The sequence below is a fragment of the Mustela lutreola genome, chromosome 3 (assembly GCF_030435805.1).
Source record: "Mustela lutreola isolate mMusLut2 chromosome 3, mMusLut2.pri, whole genome shotgun sequence".
Classification (NCBI taxonomy): Eukaryota; Metazoa; Chordata; class Mammalia; order Carnivora; family Mustelidae; genus Mustela; species Mustela lutreola.
The window spans coordinates 89,756,803-89,777,243 of NC_081292.1; the positions used below are offsets into that span (position 1 = coordinate 89,756,803).

Consider the following 20,441-nt stretch of genomic DNA (forward strand, 5'->3'; position numbering starts at 1 on the left):
CTTAAATGAAGCAATTCTTGTGTTGTTTTAAAGGGTAAATTGGAGTTTGCCTAAGTGATTAGAGAAGGATGCCTCGGCTTATGGAAGTTCAAAGCCATAAAGATGTGATAAACTACTGCAGATATTTTCATGTATATTTGTTGTTGCTTCTAGTAATGGTGATCTAAAAACTCTTTCTTAAGACAACTAAAAATCCAGACAAAATAGCTTTTAAAGTTAAAAATATCAGAATGATTATAAAAATAAGGGAGGGATTACTGGGCCAAAATAGGAAATACAATGAGAGCCCAGAGATATATGCCCTGAAGCCATTTTAGCTATGAGAGCATTTGAAACTGCTAAAACACACTGAGCTGTGTTTTTAATAGACTCTTGATACTAGAGAAACAAAATTCAAAATCCAGCAGCAATCAAATTTGAGGACTTTGGTACAACCCAAATTTAAGTTGAGATCCCCAAAGCACAAGGAGAAGCAGAAATAAGACTATAGCCTACCTTGCCTTCTGTGTAAACTGAGAAAGTCAATCACTGAATTTGGAGTATGATTGTCTTGTAGAGTCTCAGATATAAGAGAAAATCCTGCCAAGGAGGACCATACCATTATTATAGCTCTTAATTATCCCTACTCAATAAGAGTTTCAAATATAATGTCTTGAACATAGCAAAATGGAACAAAGCACACAAAGAAAAACCATTAACAAGATTTGAAAGACAAAATGGGATTAAGTATGATGTTAAAATGATCAATAAAGATTGTAAAATGGCTTGATTACTCTGCTCAAATAAATGAGAGGGGAAGCAAATTGAACAAAAAATTGAAACTAAAAATGATATTGAGAAAGGTTTTATAAATGAACCAAATGGATACTCTAGAATTTAAAGATATGACAGCCAATTTAAGATACCACAGGGGTGCCTGGGTGGCTCACTTAATTAAACCTCCAATTCTTTGTCCTTTTTTTTTAACACCTTAATTTTATTTTATTTCTTTCATTTTGGCTCAGGTCATGATGTAAGGGTTGTTAAATAGAGCCCAGAGTTGGGCTCTGTGCTGAGCCTGGAGCCTGCTTAAGATTCTTTTCCCTTCTTTTTCTATCCATCCCTGCGCTCTCACTAGCTCGCTTTCTCTTGCTTGCAAATAAATAAATAGATAGATAGATGATAGATAGATAGATAGATAGATAATAGACAAAGCAAAATAAAAGCAGATTATGAAAATAAATATAAAGATTTTGAAATGAAAACAAGTTCAAAATAAAATAGAGAAGACCTACACAGCTAAAAGTTCATTCAGAAAATCTACTATTAAAGAAGTCAGTATAACACAATGTTAAGATATCAAAAGATTTGAGCATGTACTGTACAGAAAGGGTAATCCAAATGGCCACTCATATATAAAAACTGTTTATCTTTATTATGAATCTGGAATTAAATTAAATTAAATTAAAAATAAATTAAAACCTAGAATGGCATACTATTACACACTTACCATATTGGGCAACAGTGAAAATGTCTTGCAAGAATGTGAAGGAATGACAGTGCACATAATAAAAACATATGAGGAAAGTTGGACAATATTTAGAAAACTTAAAAATTTAAAAAAAAAATTGGTCCATTCCTAGAAATACAACATGGAACTAAAGGAATATTTTCATCAGGATATGCAAACAGATGATTATAGTTATTTCATTCATAACGGCAGATCAGTAGTGGTATATTTGCACAATGTTACATTAAATAAGAGAGAATATTAACAAACTGGGAGGAGGGGCTAGGTTGTTATCATAAACAGATCTTCTATGGTGCTAATTATGTTCTATTTCTCAAAATCTTTAAGTTAAAAAAGTTTTCAAATTTATATCTAGATAGATAGATAGGTAAATGATAGATAGACAGATATGCCAGAAGCTGCAATGCTAGGCTAAGACCAGGCTTCAAAGGGCTTTTCTATTCTCTACTAAATACTTTAAACCATTCATTATATCATAGCTCAGTGTTCAAATCTCCATTTGTTTCCTCAGTTTCCTAATATTTATCTTAAGGTGACCTGATCCAGACTTTTGATCACCTTTGTCTAAATATTTCTATTTTAACAAAGTCCTTTTGAACACTCAGAGACTAAAACTTAGAAAAAGACTCTGATTGTTATCTCACTAGAGTGGAAAATATATAGTTACTCATTAACTAATGATATCCATGTCTACATTAGATCCATGACATTTTTATTTCTTGGGAGCTTTTGGCTAAATGAATTTTTTAAGCTTCCTTTAAATGGAGCTTTAAGCCATCGCCACATGAATAAAATTAAAGAACTAAATGAAAACAAGCCAAGTATTTACAGAGTAATTAGAATGTGCAGTGGAAAGAGTACAATTCTGAAATCATAAAGCCTAAATTAGTGTGATGCATCTTTACCAGCCATGTAATCATAAACCAGTTATCTAAATGTGTTAGCCTCAGTTTTTTCACCCATGAAATGGTGATGATAATACTTATTATGCAGAGTTGTTGTGTGGATGTAATGAAGCATGGAGCATGAGAGTCTCATATTCCATGCTAAAATGATAGCTATTTTTATACTTATAATAATTCTAATAATAGTAATTAAATTGTTCAAAATGATAATATTCATTTATATTGAGGCATTGTATTGACTATTCATAGACACATTTACCAAAATAAATTTCATTTTACTTTACCCCCTCTGAGGATATATATTCCCTAATTCAATATGAATCTCATTATGAATAATAATTATCATGATAAATATGCAGATTTTTCTTCTATTTATTTTTAGGGAAGTATCCTTTACTGTTGAACATAAAGAAACTTAAGCAAGTCTGTCTTATTCAAAATTTTCATGCTGCTTTCTTATGAAACTAGATTATAGAGTTGTATGAAATAAATTCATGCAGTTAAGACATTTATGTTTGGAAAACTGGGTGGTCAGTTTAGTATTTCAAAAGAAGATTTTAAATTTAAACCTTAAAACTGAGCTCTTTCAGCCTTATTTATAGACCATCCTTCATGCTTCATAAGTATTCCTTCATTGTAAACTAACTAATAGTGTTTGTCACAGTGTATATAACTACAATGGATTTTATATTCTATTATTTCAGAGTTAGTTGCAGTTTCTACTTCCTTAATTCCTTTTTTGAAAAATAGATTAATTCTACAAAAAGTTTTTTCGAGCTTTATTGAAAAATAATTGACATATTATAATTTGTAAATTTAAGAAATGATTTCTTATAACACTGCAAACTTTTAACATTGTGTAAATTCTGTACCATTTGATAAATTGGTATACATCTGTATTGCAATATAATCTACATAAAAATGTTAATACATCTACTATCTCATATAGTTGCCTCTGTTTTTTATGCATGTATTGTAAGGAATTTTAAGATCTACTCTCTTAGCAACTTTTATGTATATAGTACAGTAGAGATAAACTTCAGAGGTCTTGTGGGTTTTGTTCCAGACTGCCTCAATAAAGTGATTATCTCAATCAACTAAGTCAAATCATTATTATTTTTTTTGGTTTCCCAGTGCAAATAAAAAATTATGTTTCCCAGTGCATATAAAAAATAAACACTATACTGTACTGTTCAAAAGCATTATGTCTTTAAAGAAAAACAATGTATATACCTTAAGTAAACTAGTTCTGAGTTTTCAGTGGGTCATAATTACTGATCACAGATCACCATAACAAATACAATAATAATGAAAAAACTTGAAATATTGCAAGAATTACCAACATGTGACAGAGAGACACAAAATGAACAAATGTTTAGAAAAATGGTGGCAGCAGACCTCTTTTATACAAGATTGCTATAAACTTTCAACTTGTAAGAATGTGATATATGTAAAGTTTAATAAAGGGAAGCACAATAAAAAAGTATGTATATATTATTAACTATGATCATCATGCTGTACATTAGATCCCCAGAACTTTTTCATATTATAGTTGCAAGTTTGTGCCCTTTGACCACCTTATTCCACCCCAGGTTCACCTCTTGTCAACTCAACTCTAAGTTTCCATTAGTTTGCTTTTTCTTCAGATTCTGTATGTAAGGGATATCATAATACATAAATTAAAAAATATATATAAAATCTTTGAAATATTTCACTTAGTATAATACCTTCAAGATCCATCCATGCTGTTGTAAAAAGCAGTATTTCTTAATTTTTCATGGTTAAGTAGTATTCCATAGTATATATTTACCATACTTATTTTATTCATTCATCCATTAATGGATACTGAAGTTATTTCCATCTCTTGCTTAGAGTTAATAATTTTATAATGAACATAAGAGTGCAGATATGTCTTCGAATAGTGACTTCGTTTCCTTTAGATATATACCTAGAAGTGGGATTACTGAATCATATGGTAATTTTACTTTTAATAATATGAATAGTCTCCATACTGTTTTCCATACAAATTTATATCCCTATCACAGTGCATAAGTTCCCCATTTTCCCCAATATTTACCAAAATTTGTTAGTTTTAATTTTTTGGTAGTATATATTCTAATAGGTAGTAATATTGTGTTTTTCAGAGGTAAACAACAACATAATGAATTTGCCCTGAGTTTTTACATTGAGCACTTTTTAATGCTCCTGTTGGTCATTTATATAACTTTTTTGAAAAAAAAAGTCTATTGAGATCCTTTTGCTATTTTTTAATGATATATTTTTTTCTATTTGTATCTCTTGAATATTAACCTCTTTTCAGATATAAGATTTGTAAGTATTTTCTTCCATTCTGTGGATTGTGTTTTCATTCTCTCTCTCTCTCTCTTTTTTTTTTTTTTTTTGGCAATGCAGAAACTTTAGTTAATGTAATACCATTTATTTATTTTTGCTTCTTTTGCTTGTGTTTTTGGCCTGGTATCCAAAAACTATTGGCAAGACCAATGTCAAGGAGAATTTTTCCTATGTTTTCCTTTAGGAAATTTAGTTTCATGCATCACATTTAAGTCTTTGATCTATTTCAAGTTAAGATTTATGAGTGATATAAGCTTCCAGTTTCATGCTGGTTTATGTGACTATTCAGTTTTAAATATCATTTATTGAACAGACTATCTTTACCCATTATATATGTTGGCCCCTGTCAAATATTAGGTGACTGTATGAAAGGATTTATTTCTGGACTCTCAAATCTGTTCTACTTGTTTATTGGTCTGTTTTTATACCAGTATACTTTATTGTTTTGAGCATGAGGGCTTTGTAGTATTGTTTCAAATCAAGAAGTGTAATTTCACTTCTTCATTCTTTCTCAGAACTGCTTTAATTATTTGTCTTTTATGGTCTCATATAAATTCTAGGATTCTTTACTTACTTCTGTAAAAAAATAATATTGGATTTATTAAAAGATTTTTTATTTATTTATTTGACAGAGAGAGATGACAAGCAGGCAGAGAGGCAGGCAGAGAGAGAAGAGGTAGCAGCTTCCTGCTGAGCAGAGAGCCTGATGCAGGGCTCGATCCCAGGACCCTGGGATCATGACCTGAGCCGAAGGCAGTGGCTTAACCCACTGAGCCACCCAGGCACCCCTAACATTGGATTTTTGATAGGAATTGAATTTACAGATGGTTTTTGGTAGTATGGACATTTTAACAATGTTAATTCTTACCATTCATAAATATGAGCTATCTTTCCATTTATGTCTCCTTCAATTTCTTTATCAATGTCATAGTTTATGGGGTACATATCTTTCATCTTCTTAGTTAAATCTTATCCTAAGTATTTCATTAGTTTTGATGCTATTGTGAATTAGATTGTTCTCTTTATTTTTTCAGATAGTTCATCATTAGAGTGTTAAAATGCTCGTCTTGTGCTTACTTTGGCAGCACATATACTAAAATTGGAATGATGCAGAGATTAGCTTGATCACTGAACAAGGATGACATGAAAAACTGGGAAGCATTCCATATTGGAAAAAAAAAACGAAACAAAACAAAATTCTTGTCTTTTATATATTGATCTTGTATTTGGCAGCTTTACTAAATTTGTTTATTCAAAATTTTTTGTGAATTTTTTAGGATTCTTTTACATGTAAGTTCATGTTATTAAAAAAAAGAAAATTTTACTTCTTCCTTTTTTTTTTTTTTTTGAGTCTTTTATTTCTTTGTGTTCCTTGTTTCTCTGGCTAGGACATCCAGTACTATGTCAAATGAGAGTAGTGAAAGTGGACACACTTGTCTTTGTTCTGATCTTTAAGGGGAAATTTTTCAATTTTTTTTGATTGAATATGAGATTAGCTCTGGGCTTGCAATATGTGCTTTTTCTTTAATGGATTTTTAAAACTATTTTTTAAAAATTTTTTATAAACATATAATGTGTTTTTATCCCTAGGGGCACAGGTCTGTGAATCTCCAGGTTTACCCATTTCACAGCACTCACCATCACTCACCATAGCACCTGCCCTCCCCAATGTCCATACCCCCACCATCCTCTCCCAACACACCTCCCCCCAGCAACCCTCAGTCTGTTTTGTGAGATTCAGTCTTTTATGGTTTGTCTCCCTCCCAATCCCATCTTCTTTTATTTTTCTTTTCGTACGCCTGAAACCGCCTATGTTGCATCTCCACTTCATCATATCAGGGAGATCATATGATAGTTGTCTTTCTCAGATTGATTTATTTCGCCAAGCATAATACCCTCTAGTTCCATCCACGTCATCACAAATAGCAGGATTTCATTTCCTTTGATGGCTGCATAGTATCCCATTGTACATATATACCACATCTTATTTATTGATTCATCTGTTGAAGGACATTTAGGTTCTTTCCATAGTTTAACTATTGTGGACATTGCTGCTATAAACATTTGAGTGCATGTGCCCCTTCAGAATGCCACGTTTGTATCTTTAGGGTATATACCCAGTACTACAATCACTGGGTCATAGGCTAGTTCTATTTTCAGCTTTTTGAGGCACCTCCACGCTGTTTTCCAGAGTGGTTGCACCAGCTTGCATTCCCACGTACAGTGTAGGAGGGTTGCCCTTTCTCCACATCCTTGCCAGCATCTGTCATTGACTGACTTGTTCATTTTAGCCATTCTGAAAGGTGTGACGTGGTATCTCATTCTGGTTTTGATTTTTATTTCCCTGATGCCGAGTGATGTGGAGCATTTTTTCATGTGTCTGTTGGCCATTTGGATGTATTCTTTGCAGAAATGTCTGTTCATGTCCTCTGCGCATTTCTTCATTGGATTATTTGTTCTTAGGGTGTTGAGTTTGATAAACTCTTTATAGATTTTGGATAGATAGTGGCCTTTTATCTGGTATGTCATTTGCAAATATCTTCTCCCAGATAACTTCTGACAGTCATCTTTTGGCTTTGTTAACTGTTTCCTTTGCTGTGCAAACAAAAGCTTTTTGATCTGATGAAATCCCAATAGTTCATTCTTGCCCTTGCTTCCCTTGCCTTTGGCGATGTTCCTAGGAAGAAGTTGCTGCTGCTGAGGTCAAAGAGGTTGCTACCTGTTCTCTCCTCAAGGATTTTGATGGATTCCTTTCTCACATTATGCTTCTTCATCCATTTCCAGTCTATTTTCATGTATGGTGTAAGGAAATGGTCCAACTTCATTTTTCTGCATGTGGCTCTTCAATTTTCCCAACACCATTTGTTGAAGAGGCTGTCTCTTTTCCATAGGACATTCCTTCCTGCTTTGTTGAAGATTAGTTGACCATAGAGTTGAGGGTGTATTTCTGGGCTCTCTATTCTGTTCCATTGATCTATGTCTGTTTTGGGGACAGTTCCCTACTATCTCAATGATGACAACTTTGTAATAGAGCTTGAAATCTGGAATTGTGATGCCAACAACTTTGGCTTTCTTTTTCAATATTCCTCTAGCAATTCGAGGTATTTTTGTGGTTCCATATATATTTTAGGATGATTTGTCCCATTTCTTTGAAAAAAAGATGGATGGGATTTTGATAGGGATTGCATTAAATGTGTAGATTGCTTTAGGTAGCATAGACATTTTCACAATATTTGTTCTTCCAATACAAGAGCATGGAACATTTTTCCATTTCTTTGTGTCTTCTTCAATTTCTTTCATGAGTACTTTAGAGTTTTCTGAGTATAGATTCTTTGTCTCTTTGGTTAGGTTTATTCCTAGGTATCTTAGGGTTTTGGGTGCAATTGTAAATGGGATTCACTCCTTAATTTCTATTTCTACAGTCTTGTTGGTATAAAAAAAAATGCAACCAATTTCTGTGCATTGATTTTATATCCTGACACTTTACAGAATTCCTATACAAGTTATAGCAGATTTGGAGTGGAGTCCTTCAAGTTTTCCACATACAGTGTCATATCGTCTGCAAACAGGGATAGTTTGACTTCTCTTTTGCCAATTTGGCAAAATTTTGATGCCTTAATTTCTTTTTGTTGTCTGATTGCTGAGGCTAGGACTTCTATTACGATGTTGAATAGCAGTGGTGATAACGGACATCCCTGCCGTGTTCCTGACCTCAGCGGAAAAGTATTCAGTTTTTCTCCATTGAAAATGATATTTGCAGTGGGTTTTTCATAGATGGCTTTGATAATATTGATAATATGTGCCCTCTATGCCTACACTTTGAAGAGTTTTAATCAGGAAGGGATACTGCACTTTGCCAAATGCTTTTTCAGCATCTATGGAGAGTATCATATGGTTCTTGTTCTTTATTTTATTAATGTGTTGTATCACATTGATTGATTTGCAGATGTTGAACCAACCTTGTAGCCCTGGAATAAATCCCAGTTGGTCGTGGTGAATAATCCTTTGAATGTACTGTTGAATCCTATTGGCTAGTATTTTGGTGAGAATTTTCGCATCTGTGTTCATCAAGGATATTGGTCTGTAGTTCTCTTTTTTGATGGGATCCTTGTCTGGTTTTGGGATCAAGGTGATGCTGGTGGCCTCAGAAAAAAAGAGTTTGGAAGTTTTCCTTCCATTTCTATTTTTTTGGAACAGTATCATGAGAATAGGAATTAATTCTTCTTTAAATGTTTGGCAGAATTCCCCTGGGAAGCCATCTGGCCCGGGGCTTTTGTTTGTTTGGAGATTTTTTTTTAAAGATTTATTTATTTGACAGAGAGAAATCACAAGTATACAGAGAGGCAGCCAGAGAGAGAGAGAGGGAAGCAGGCTCCCTGCTGAGCAGAGAGCCCGACGTGGGACTCGATCCCAGAACCCTGAGATCATGACCCAATCCGAAGGCAGCAGCTTAATCCACTGAGCCACCCAGGCGCCCCTGGAGATTTTTGATGACTGTTTCAATCTACATACTGGTTATGGGTCTGTTCAGGTTTTCTATTTCTTCCTGGTTCAGTTGTGGTAGTTTATATGTCTCTAGGAATGTATCCATTTCTTCCAGATTGTTGAATTTGTTGGCGCAGAGTTGCTCATAGTATGTTCTTATAATTGTTTGTATTTCTTTGGTGTTGGTTGTGATCTCTCCTCTTTCATTCATGATTTTATTTATTTGGGTCCTTTCTCTTTCTTTATCAATCTTATTAATTCTTTCAAAGAACCAGCTCCTAGTTTCGTTGATTTGTTCTATTGTTTTTTTTTTTTGTTTGTTTTTTGTGTTTTTTTGTTTGTTTCTATTTCATTGATTTCTTCTCTGATCTTTATTATTCCTCTTCTCCTGCTGGGTTTAGGCTTTCTTTGTTGTTCTTTCTCCGATTCCTTTAGGTGTAGGGTTATGTTGTGTATTTGAGATCTTTCTTGTTTCTTGAGAAAGGCTCGTACAGCTTTATATTTTCCTCTCAGGACTGCCTTTGCTGTATCCCACAGATTTTGAACACTTTTGTTTTCATTATCATTTGTTTCCATGAATTTTTTTCAATTCTTCTTTAATTTCCTGGTTGACCAATTCATTTTTTAGAAGGATGCTGTTTAGTCTCCATGTATTTGTGTTCTTTCCAAATTTCCTCTTGTGATTGAGTTCTAGTTTCAGAGCATTGTGGTCTGAGAATATGCAGGGGATGATCCCAATCTTTTGATAATGGTTGAGATCTGATTTATGGCCCAGGATGTGGTCTATTCTGGAGAATGTTCCATGTGCACTAGAGAAGAATGTGTATTCTGTTATTTTGGGATGGAATGTGTTGAATATACCTGTGATGTCCATCTTGTCCAGTGTGTCATTTAAGGCCTTTTTCCTTGTGGATCTGTTGCTTGGATGATCTGTCCATTTCAATGAGGGGAGTGTTAAATTCCCCTACTATTATTTTATTATTGTCGATGTGTTTCTTAGATTTTGTTATTAATTGGTTTATATAGTTGGTTGCTCCCATGTTAAGGACATAGATATTTAAAATTGTTAGGTCTTCTTGTTGGACAGACCCTTTGAGTATGATATAGTGTTCTTCCTCATCTCTTATTATAGTCTTTGGCTTAAAATCTAATTGATCTGATATAAGGATTGCCACCCCAGCTTTCTTCTGATGTCCATTAGCATGGTAAATTGTTTTCCACCCCCTCTCTTTAAATCTTTAGGTGTCTTCGGGTCTATGATGAGTTTCTTGGGCAGCATATTGACGGGTTTTGCTTTTTATCCATTCTGATACCCTGTGTCTTTTGATTGGTGCATTTAGGCCATTTACATTCAGGGTAACTATTGAGAGATATGAATTTAGTGGCATTGTATTGCCTATAATGTGACTGTTACTGTATATTGTTTCTGTTCCTTTCTGATCTACTACTTTTAGGCTCTCTCTTTGCTTAGAGGACCCCTTTCAATATTTCCTGGAGAGTTGGTTTGGTGTTTGCAAATTCTTTCAGCTTTTGTTTGTCCTGGTAGCTTTTTAATCTCTCCTTCTATTTTCAATGATAGCCTAGCTGGATATAGTATTCTTGGCTGCATGTTTTCCTCATTTAACACTGAATATATAATGCCAGTTCTTTCTGGCCTGCCAGGTCTCTGTGAATAAGTCTGCTGCCAATCAAATATTTTTACTGTTGTACAATACATACTTCTTTTCCCAGGCTGCTTTCAGGATTTTCTCTTTGTTGTTAACCGTTGTAAATTTTACTATCAGGTTACGGGGTGTGGACCTATTTTTATTGATTTTGAGGGTCATTCTTTGCATCTCCTGAATTTTGATGTTTTTTCCCTTTGCCATATTAAAGAAATTCTCTACAAAAATTCTCTCCAATATACCTTCTGCTCCCCTCTCTCTTTCTTCTTCTTCTGGGATCCCAATTATTCTAATGTTGTGTCGTCTTATGGTTTCACTTATCTCTCAAATTCTCTCCTCGTGGTCCAGTATTTGTTTGTCTCTCTTTTGCTCAGCTTCTTTATTCTCCATCATTTGGTCTTCTATATCACTAATTCTTTTGCCTCATTTATCCTAGCAGTAAGAACTTCCATTTTTTTTAATAATTTTTCATTTTTTATAAACATATATTTTTATCCCCAGGGGTACAGGTCTGTGAATCACCAGGTTTATACACTTCACAGCACTCACCAAAGCACATACCCTCCTCAATGTCCATAATCCCACCCCCTTCTCCCAAACCCCCTACCCCAGCAACCCTCAGTTTGTTTTGTGAGTTTAAGAGTCACTTATGGTTTGTCTCCCTCCCAATCCCATCTTGTTTCATTGATTCTTCTCCTACCCACTTAAGCCCCCATGTTCCATCACCACTTCCTCATATCAGGGAGATCATATGATAGTTGTCTTTCTCTGCTTGACTTATTTCGCTAAGCATGATACGCTCTAGTTCCATCCATGTTGTCGCAAATGGCAAGATTTCATTTCTTTTGATGGCTGCATAGTATTCCATTGTGTATATATACCACATCTTCTTGATCCATTCATCTGTTGATGGACATCTAGGTTCTTTCCATAGTTTGGCTATTGTGGACATTGCTGCTATAAACATTCGGGTACACGTGCCCCTTTGGATCACTACGTTTGTATCTTTAGGGTAAATACCCAATAGTGCAATTGCTGGGTCATAGGGCAGTTCTATTTTCAACATTTTGAGGAACCTCCATGCTGTTTTCCAGAGAGGTTGCACCAGCTTGCATTCCCACCAACAGTGTAGGAGGGTTCCCCTTTCTCCGCATCCTCGCCAGCATCTGTCATTTCCTGACTTGTTGATTTTAGCCATTCTGACTGGTGTGAGGTGATATCGCATTGTGGTTTTGATTTGTATTTCCCTGATGCCGAGTGATATGGAGCACTTTTTCATGTGTCTGTTGGCCATCTGGATGTCTTCTTTGCAGAAATGTCTGTTCATGTCCTCTGCCCATTTCTTGATTGGATTATTTGTTCTTTGGGTGTTGAGTTTGCTAAGTTCTTTATAGATTCTGGACACTAGTCCTTTATCTGATATGTCGTTTGCAAATATCTTCTCCCATTCTGTCAGTTGTCTTTTGATTTTGTTAACTGTTTCCTTTGCTGTGCAAAAGCTTTTGATCTTGATGAAATCCCAATAGTTCATTTTTGCCCTTGCTTCCCTTGCCTTTGGCGTTGTTCCTAGGAAGATGTTGCTGCGGCTGAGGTCGAAGAGGTTGCTGCCTGTGTTCTCCTCAAGGATTTTGATGGATTCCTTTCGCACATTGAGGTCCTTCATCCATTTTGAGTCTATTTTTGTGTGTGGTGTAAGGAAATGGTCCAATTTCATTTTTCTGCATGTGGCTGTCCAATTTTCCCAGCACCATTTATTGAAGAGGCTGTCTTTTTTCCATTGGACATTCTTTCCTGCTTTGTCAAAGATGAGTTGACCATAGAGTTGAGGATGTATTTCTGGGCTCTCTTTTCTGTTCCATTGATCTATGTGTCTGTTTTTGTGCCAGTACCATGCTGTCTTGATGATGACAGCTTTGTAATAGAGCTTGAAGTCCGGAATTGTGATGCCACCAATGTTGGCTTTCTTTTTCAATATCCCTTTGGCTATTCGAGGTCTTTTCTGGTTCCATATAAATTTTAGAATTATTTGTTCCATTTCTTTGAAAAAGATGGATGGCACTTTGATAGGAATTGCATTAAATGTGTAGATTGCTTTAGGTAACATAGACATTTTCACAATATTTATTCTTCCAATCCAGGAGCATGGAACATTTTTCCATTTCTTTGTGTCTTCCTCAATTTCTTTCATGAGTACTTTATAGTTTTCTGAGTATAGATTCTGTGTCTCTTTGGTTAGGTTTATTCCTAGGTATCTTATGGTTTTGGGTGCAATTGTAAATGGGATTGACTCCTTAATTTCCCTTTCTTCTGTCTTGCTGTTGGTGTAGAGAAATGCAACTGATTTCTGTGCATTGATTTTATATCCTGACACTTTACTGAATTCCTGTATAAGTTCTAGCAGTTTTGGAGTGGAGTCTTTTGGGTTTTCCACATATAGTATCATATCATCTGCGAAGAGTGATAATTTGACTTCTTCTTTGCCGATTTGGATGCCTTTAATTTCCTTTTGTTGTCTGATTGCTGAGGCTAGGACCTCTAGTACTATGTTGAATAGCAGTGGTGATAATGGACATCCCTGCCGTGTTCCTGACCTTAGCGGAAAAGCTTTCAGTTTTTCTCCATTGAGAATGATATTTGCGGTGGGTTTTTCATAGATGGCTTTGATGATATTGAGGTATGTGCCCTCTATCCCTACACTTTGAAGAGTTTTGATCAGGAAGGGATGCTGTACTTTGTCAAATGCTTTTTCAGCATCTATTGAGAGTATCATGTGGTTCTTGTTCTTTCTTTTATTGATGTGTTGTATCACATTGACTGATTTGCGGATGTTGAACCAACCTTGCAGCCCTGGAATAAATCCCACTTGGTCGTGGTGAATAATCTTTTTAATGTACTGTTGAATCCTATTGGCTAGTATTTTGGTGAGTATTTTCGCATCTGTGTTCATCAAGGATATTGGTCTATAGCTCTCTTTTTTGGTGGGATCCTTGCCTGGTTTTGGGATCAAGGTGATGCTGGCCTCATAAATTGAGTTTGGAAGTTTTCCTTCCATTTCTATTTTTTGGAACAGTTTTAGGAGAATAGGAATTAGTTCTTCTTTAAATGTTTGGTAGAAATCCCCCAGGAAGCCGTCTGGCCCTGGGCTTTTGTTTGTTTGGAGATTTTTGGTGACTGTTTCAATCTCCTTACTGGTTATGGGTCTGTTCAGGCTTTCTATTTCTTCCTTGATCAGTTGTGGTAGTTTATATGTTTCTAGGAATGCATCCATTTCTTCCAGATTGTCGAATTTATTGCCGTAGAGTTGCTCATAGTATGTTCTTATAATAGTTTGTATTTCTTTGGTGTTAGTTGTGATCTCTCCTCTTTCATTCATGATTTTATTTATTTGGGTCCTTTCTCTTTTCTTTTTGATAAGTCAGGCCAGGGGTTTATCAATTTTATTAATTCTTTCAAAGATCCAGCTCCTACTTTCATTGATTTGTTCTATTGTTTTTTTGTTTCTATTTCATTGATTTCTGCTCTGATCTTTATGATTTCTCTTCTCCTGTTGGGCTTAGGGTTTCTTTCTTGTTCTTTCTCCAGCTCATTTAGGTGTAGGGTTAGGTTGTGTACCGGAGAACTTTCTTGTTTCTTGAGAAAGGCTTGTACCGCTATATATTTTCCTCTCAGGACTGCCTTTGTTGTGTCCCACAGATTTTGAACCGTTGTATTTTCATTATCATTTGTTTCCATGATTTTTTTCAATTCTTCTTTAATTTCCCGGTTGACCCATTCATTCTTTAGAAGGATGCTGTTTAGTCTCCATGTATTTTGGTTCTTTTCAAACTTCCTTTTGTGGTTGAGTTCTAGCTTTAGAGCTTTGTGGTCTGAAAATATGCAGGGAATGATCCCAATCTTTTGATACCGGTTGAGTCCTGACTTAGGACCGAGGATGTGATCTATTCTGGAGAATGTTCCATGTGCACTAGAGAAGAATGTGTATTCTGTTGCTTTGGGATGAAATGTTCTGAATATATCTGTGATGTCCATGTGGTCCAGTGTGTCGTTTAAGGCCTTTATTTCCTTGCTGATCTTTTGCTTGGATGATCTGTCCATTTCAGTGAGGGGAGTGTTAAAGTCCCCTACTATTATTGTATTATTGTTGATGTGTTTCTTTGATTTTGTTATTAATTGGTTTATATAGTTGGCTGCTCCCACGTTGGGGACATAGATATTTAAAATTGTTAAATCTTCTTGTTGGACAGACCCTTTGAGTATGATATAGTGTCCTTCCTCATCTCTTATTATAGTCTTTGGCTTAAAATCTAATTGATCTGATATAAGGATTGCCACTCCTGCTTTCTTCTGATGTCCATTAGCATGGTAAATTCTTTTCCACCCCCTCACTTTAAATCTGGAGGTGTCTTCGGGCGTAAAATGTGTTTCTTGGAGGCAACATATAGATGGGTTTTGTTTTTTTATCCATTCTGATACTCTGTGTCTTTTGACAGGGGCATTTAGCCCATTAACATTCAGGGTAACTATTGAGAGATATGAATTTAGGGCCATTGTATTGCCTGTAAGGTGGCTGTTACTGTATATGGTCTCTGTTCCTTTCTGATCTACCACTTGTAGGCTCTCTCTTTGCTTAGAGGACCCCTTTCAAGATTTCCTGTAGAGCTGGTTTGGTGTTTGCAAATTCTTTCAGTTGTTGTTTGTCCTGGAAGCTTTTAATCTCTCCTTCTATTTTCAATGATAGCCTAGCTGGATATAGTATTCTGGGCTGCATGTTTTTCTCATTAATCCTCTGAAAATATCATGCCAGCTCTTTCTGGCCTGCCAGGTCTCTGTGGATAAGTCAGCTGCCAATCTAATATTCTTACCATTGTATTTTACAGACTTCTTTTCCCGGGCTGCTTTCAGGATTTTCTCTTTGTCACTGAGACTTTTAAATTTTACTATTAGGTGACGGGGTGTGGGCCTATTCTTATTGATTTTGAGGGGCGTTCTCTGAACCTCCTGAATTTTGATGCTCGTTCCCTTTGCCATATTGGGGAAATTCTCCCCAATAATTCTCTCTAGTATACCTTCTGCTCCCCCCTCTCTTTCTTCTTCTTCTGGAATCCCAATTATTCTAATGTTGTTTCATCTTATGGTGTCACTTATCTCTCGAATTCTCCCCTCGTGGTCCAGTAGCTGTTTGTCCCTCTTTTGCTCAGCTTCTTTATTCTCTGTCATTTGGTCTTCTATATCACTAATTCTTTCTTCTGCCTCATTTATCCTAGCAGTGAGAGCCTCCATTTTTTATTGCACCTCATTAATAGCTTTTTTGATTTCAACTTGCTTAGATTTTAGTTCTTTTATTTCTCCAGAAAGGGCTTTTATATCTCTCGAGAGGGTTTCTCTCATATCTTCCATGCCTTTTTCGAGCCTGGCTAGAACCTTGAGAATTGTCATTCTGAACTCTAGATCTGACATATTACCAATGTCTGTATTGATTAGGTCCCTAGCCTTTGGTACTGCCTCTTGTTCTTTTTTTTCTGTTGAATTTTTCCGTCTTGTCATTTTGTCCAGGTAAGAGTATATGAAGGGGCGAGTAAAATACTAAAAGGGTGGCAACAACCCCAGGAAAATATGCTTTAACCAAATTAGAAGAGATCCAAAATCACGAGGGGGGAGAAAGGGGATAAAAAGAGGTTCAAAAAGGAAGAAAGAAAAAAAAAAGAAAAAAGAGAAAAAAGAAAAGAAAAGAATTTAAAAATAAGAAAACACCTTTCAGAAAGTGGTTGTTTTTCTGCTTCCAGAATTGCTGTTCTTCTTCTCTTCGATCTGCCGATGGATTTTCAGGTGTTTGCAATCTTTAGATAAGCTATCTAGCTGATCTCCGGCTAGCTGAAATAGTCTCAGCCTGCTACTTCTCCGCCATCTTGACTCCTCCCCCAGAACTTCCATTTTTTATTGCACCTCATTAATAGCTCTTTTGATTTCAACTTGGTTAGATTTTAGTTCTTTTATTTCTCCAGAAAGGGCTTTTATCTCTCTGGAGAGGGTTTCTCTAATAACTTCCATGCCTTTTTCGAGCCCAGCTAGAACCTTGAGAGTTGTCATTCTAAACTCTAGTTCTGTCATATTACCAATGTCTGTTTTGATTAGGTCCCTAGCCTTTGGTACTGCCTCCTGTTCGTTTTTTTGTGGTGAGTTTTTCCACCTTGTTATTTTGAGCAGATAAGAATATGTAAAGGAGCAAATAAAATGCTAAAAGAGTGGTAAAGACCCCAGGAAAATGTGCTTCAACCAAATCAGAAGAGACCCAAGTTGTGGGAGAACGAAAGGGGATAAAAAAGAAGTTCAAGGGGGGAAAAAAGGTTTTAAAAAAATGAAAACAAGGAAAAAGTATTAAAAAAGAAAATATATATATATATACTAGACTTGTGACTAGAACAGGGTCACTCACTTAATTTTGGGAGTTTTTGGGTCTCTTAGAAGAAACTACCTCCCAAGATTTTAAAGGATGAAAAACATATAAGGGTAGGCACAGTGAAGGGATGGAATAAACCTATAAAAATGAGAAAAAAAGGGATGCCTGGGTGGCTCAGTTGGTTAAGCAACTACCTTCAGCTCAGGTCATGATCTCAGCGTCCTGGGATCGAGTCCCACACCGGGCTCCTTTCTCGGCAGGGAGCCTGCTTCTCCCTCTGCCTCTGCCTGCCTTCCTGTCTGCCTGTGCTCACTCTCTCCCCCCCTCTGATAAATAAATAAAATCTTAAAAAAATGAGAAAAAAATTTAATTTCTAAAAAATAAGTTGATAGAGCAAGTTGGTTGGGACAATAAAGAAAAATAAACTGGAGAGAATTTGCACAGGCTGGACACTAGAACAATCTTGGAGCTAGATTTAGGGTATATTTTGTTCTATTAGGAGAAGTTATACCCCATATTTTTTAGAAGAAAAAACCCTATGTGTAAAAAAATATATAGTTAGGTACAATGGAGGATAAATTATGACTATAATAATGAAGGTTCAAAATAGATTATTATTTTTTGTAAGGTATTTTAAAAATAAACTAGTTTAAAAAATCATTAAAAGAGGAAAGGGTAAAAGTTAAAAAAATTAGCAGAAGAAAAAAGAAAAAAAATATAACTGCAAGACTAATGAATCATTGGGAGAAAGCCACAAACTCCTTGTTCTGCATTCTCCTTCTCTGGAATTCCACTGTTCTCCTTACTAAGTGAAGTTGATCTTGGCTGGGTTTCTTGTTGGTCTTCTGGGGAAGGGGCCTGTTGTACTGATTCTCAAGTGTCTTTGCCCGAGATGGATTTGTCCTGCCCTTACCTGGGGTAAGGCTAAGTAATCCGGGAGCTTTCGTTCCCTGGAGGCTTTCCGTAGAGTTCTGGATGATGGAATAATGGCGGTCTCACAATCCTGCCCAGAGGAGTGGAGAGCTCAGGGCCCCACTCCTCAGTGCACACTTAGAGAAAGGTGCTTAATCACTCCCATCTTCCCGGCCTCTGGCCATGCTTGAAGAAAAGCGCTCTGTCACTCGTACTTGGAGAAAAGTCCTTGGTCATTCTCTTCTCCCTGGCCTCTGGCCATGCTTGGAGAAAAGAGCTCAATTACTCCCGTCTCCCTTGCCCTTGGCTGTGCTCCAAGCTCATCCTGCCTATGCCTGGTTCAAAGTAACCCTGGGTTGAGAGCTCACTCCTCAGCTTTGTCTCTGTAGCCGGCTTCCCCACTCTAATACCTGTGAGTTCTGTGACACTCAGATAACCCTGGTCCTTCTGTGACCCTGAGGGACCTGGGACTATGCTGACCCCTCTTGGGCTTCACTCTGGATTAGCCTCTGGGGTGATATCCCTCAGTGGATCAAACTTTTAAAGAGTCCTGATTTTGTGCTCCATTGCTCCACCGCTTGCCAGGAGCTGCCCCCCCCACCCCCACGGTCTACCTTCCTGTTCTTCGGGTTCACTTTTCTGCCAGTTCTACCTTTCAGAAAGTGATCAATTTTCTGTTTCTAGAATTGTTGCTCTCCTTCTCTTTGATCTCCCATTGGATTTGTAGGTGTTTACAATGGTTAGATAAGCTATCTAGCTGATCTTCTGCTACCTGATGTCGTCTCAGCCTGCTACTTCTCCGCCATCTTGAATCCTTCCACGGAATATGTGGTTTTTATTATGTTGATGTGTATTCTTTCTGTACCCAGTTTGGTGAGTATTTTTATTATGAAAGGGTGTTGAATTTTGTCAAATGCCTTTTCTGCATATATTGAGTTGATCATATGAGTTTTTATTGATCATTCTATTAATATAATGCATCACAGTTTTGTAGCATTTTGTAGAGAATTTTTACATTTTTATTTATCAGGGATATTATCCAGTAGTTCTTTTTGTTGCTGCTTTGGTTTTTTTGTTTGTTTGTTTGTTTTTGTTTTGTTTTGTTTTGCTTTTGTAGTGCTCCTGTCTGGTTTTGATATCAAGATAATGCTGGCTTGTAAAATGTGCCTCAGAGTATTTCAACCTCTTCAACTTTTTGGGAAAGGTTTAAAAAGTATTTGTATTTTTTGCCTTAAAATGTTTGGTAGAATTCACTGTGGAAATCATCTGATTCTGGACTTTTATTTGTTAGTAGGTTTTTATTACGGATTCAATCTCCTTACCCCTTATTGGTCTGTTCACATTTTTTATGTCCTTATGATTCAGTCTTGATAGGTTGTATGTGCCTAGGAATTTGTCCATTTCCTCTAGGCTTTTGATTCGCTGGCATTTAACTGTCTTTTATCCTTTATATTTCTATGGTATCTGTTATAATGTCTCCTTTTTCATTTCTGATTTTATTGAGTCTTCTCTCTTTTTCTGAGTTAGTCTAGCTGTCTTTTTTTTAAATTTACCATTACCAAGTTTAATTTTATTTACCATTTAAAAAAAAACTTTCTAGATTTTTAATTCTATATTTCATTTATATTTGCCCTAATTTTTATTTTTTCCTTCCTTTTGCTACTTTTAAGTTTACTTTGTTCTTTTTGTAGTTTTTTTGAGCTGTTATAATAAGTTCTTTATTTGAAATCTTTTTTATATACATTTATAGCTATAAAATTTCCTTTTATAACTGCTTTGCTGCTTCTCATAATGTTTTGGTATATATTTTTTTATTTTCCTCAAGATGTATTTTTTATTCCCACTTTGTCTTCTTTTCTTGATTTTTTGTTTGTTTAAAAATGTGTATGTCTGTGTTTTGTAAATTTTCCAAATTTCCTTCTGTATTGATTTCTAGTTTCATATTATTTTGGCTGGAAATATACTCGATATGCTTTCTATATTATTGATTTTGTGGGGACTCTTGTTTTGTGGTTTAAAATGTAATCTATCCTAGAAAATTTTCCACGTGTGTTTGAGAAGAATATTTATTATGATACTATTGGATGGAATATCCTGTAAATATGTTAGGTTCATTTGACATAGTTCTTGTTTGTTTGTTTGTTTGTTTTGTTTGTTTGTTTGTTTGAGAGAGAGCAGGGCAGAGAGAATGAGCAAGGTGTAAGGGCAGAGACAGA

General features: G+C 35.7%; 1 non-coding gene across 1 annotated transcript; it reads left to right on the plus strand.

Moving 5' to 3' along the window:
* The first annotated feature begins 5,836 nt into the window (after nt 1-5,836).
* LOC131828367 (U6 spliceosomal RNA) lies at nt 5,837-5,940 on the plus strand. The gene has a single exon (XR_009352383.1). It is a non-coding gene; the product is annotated as a U6 spliceosomal RNA (small nuclear RNA).
* The last annotated feature ends 14,501 nt before the right edge of the window (nt 5,941-20,441 follow it).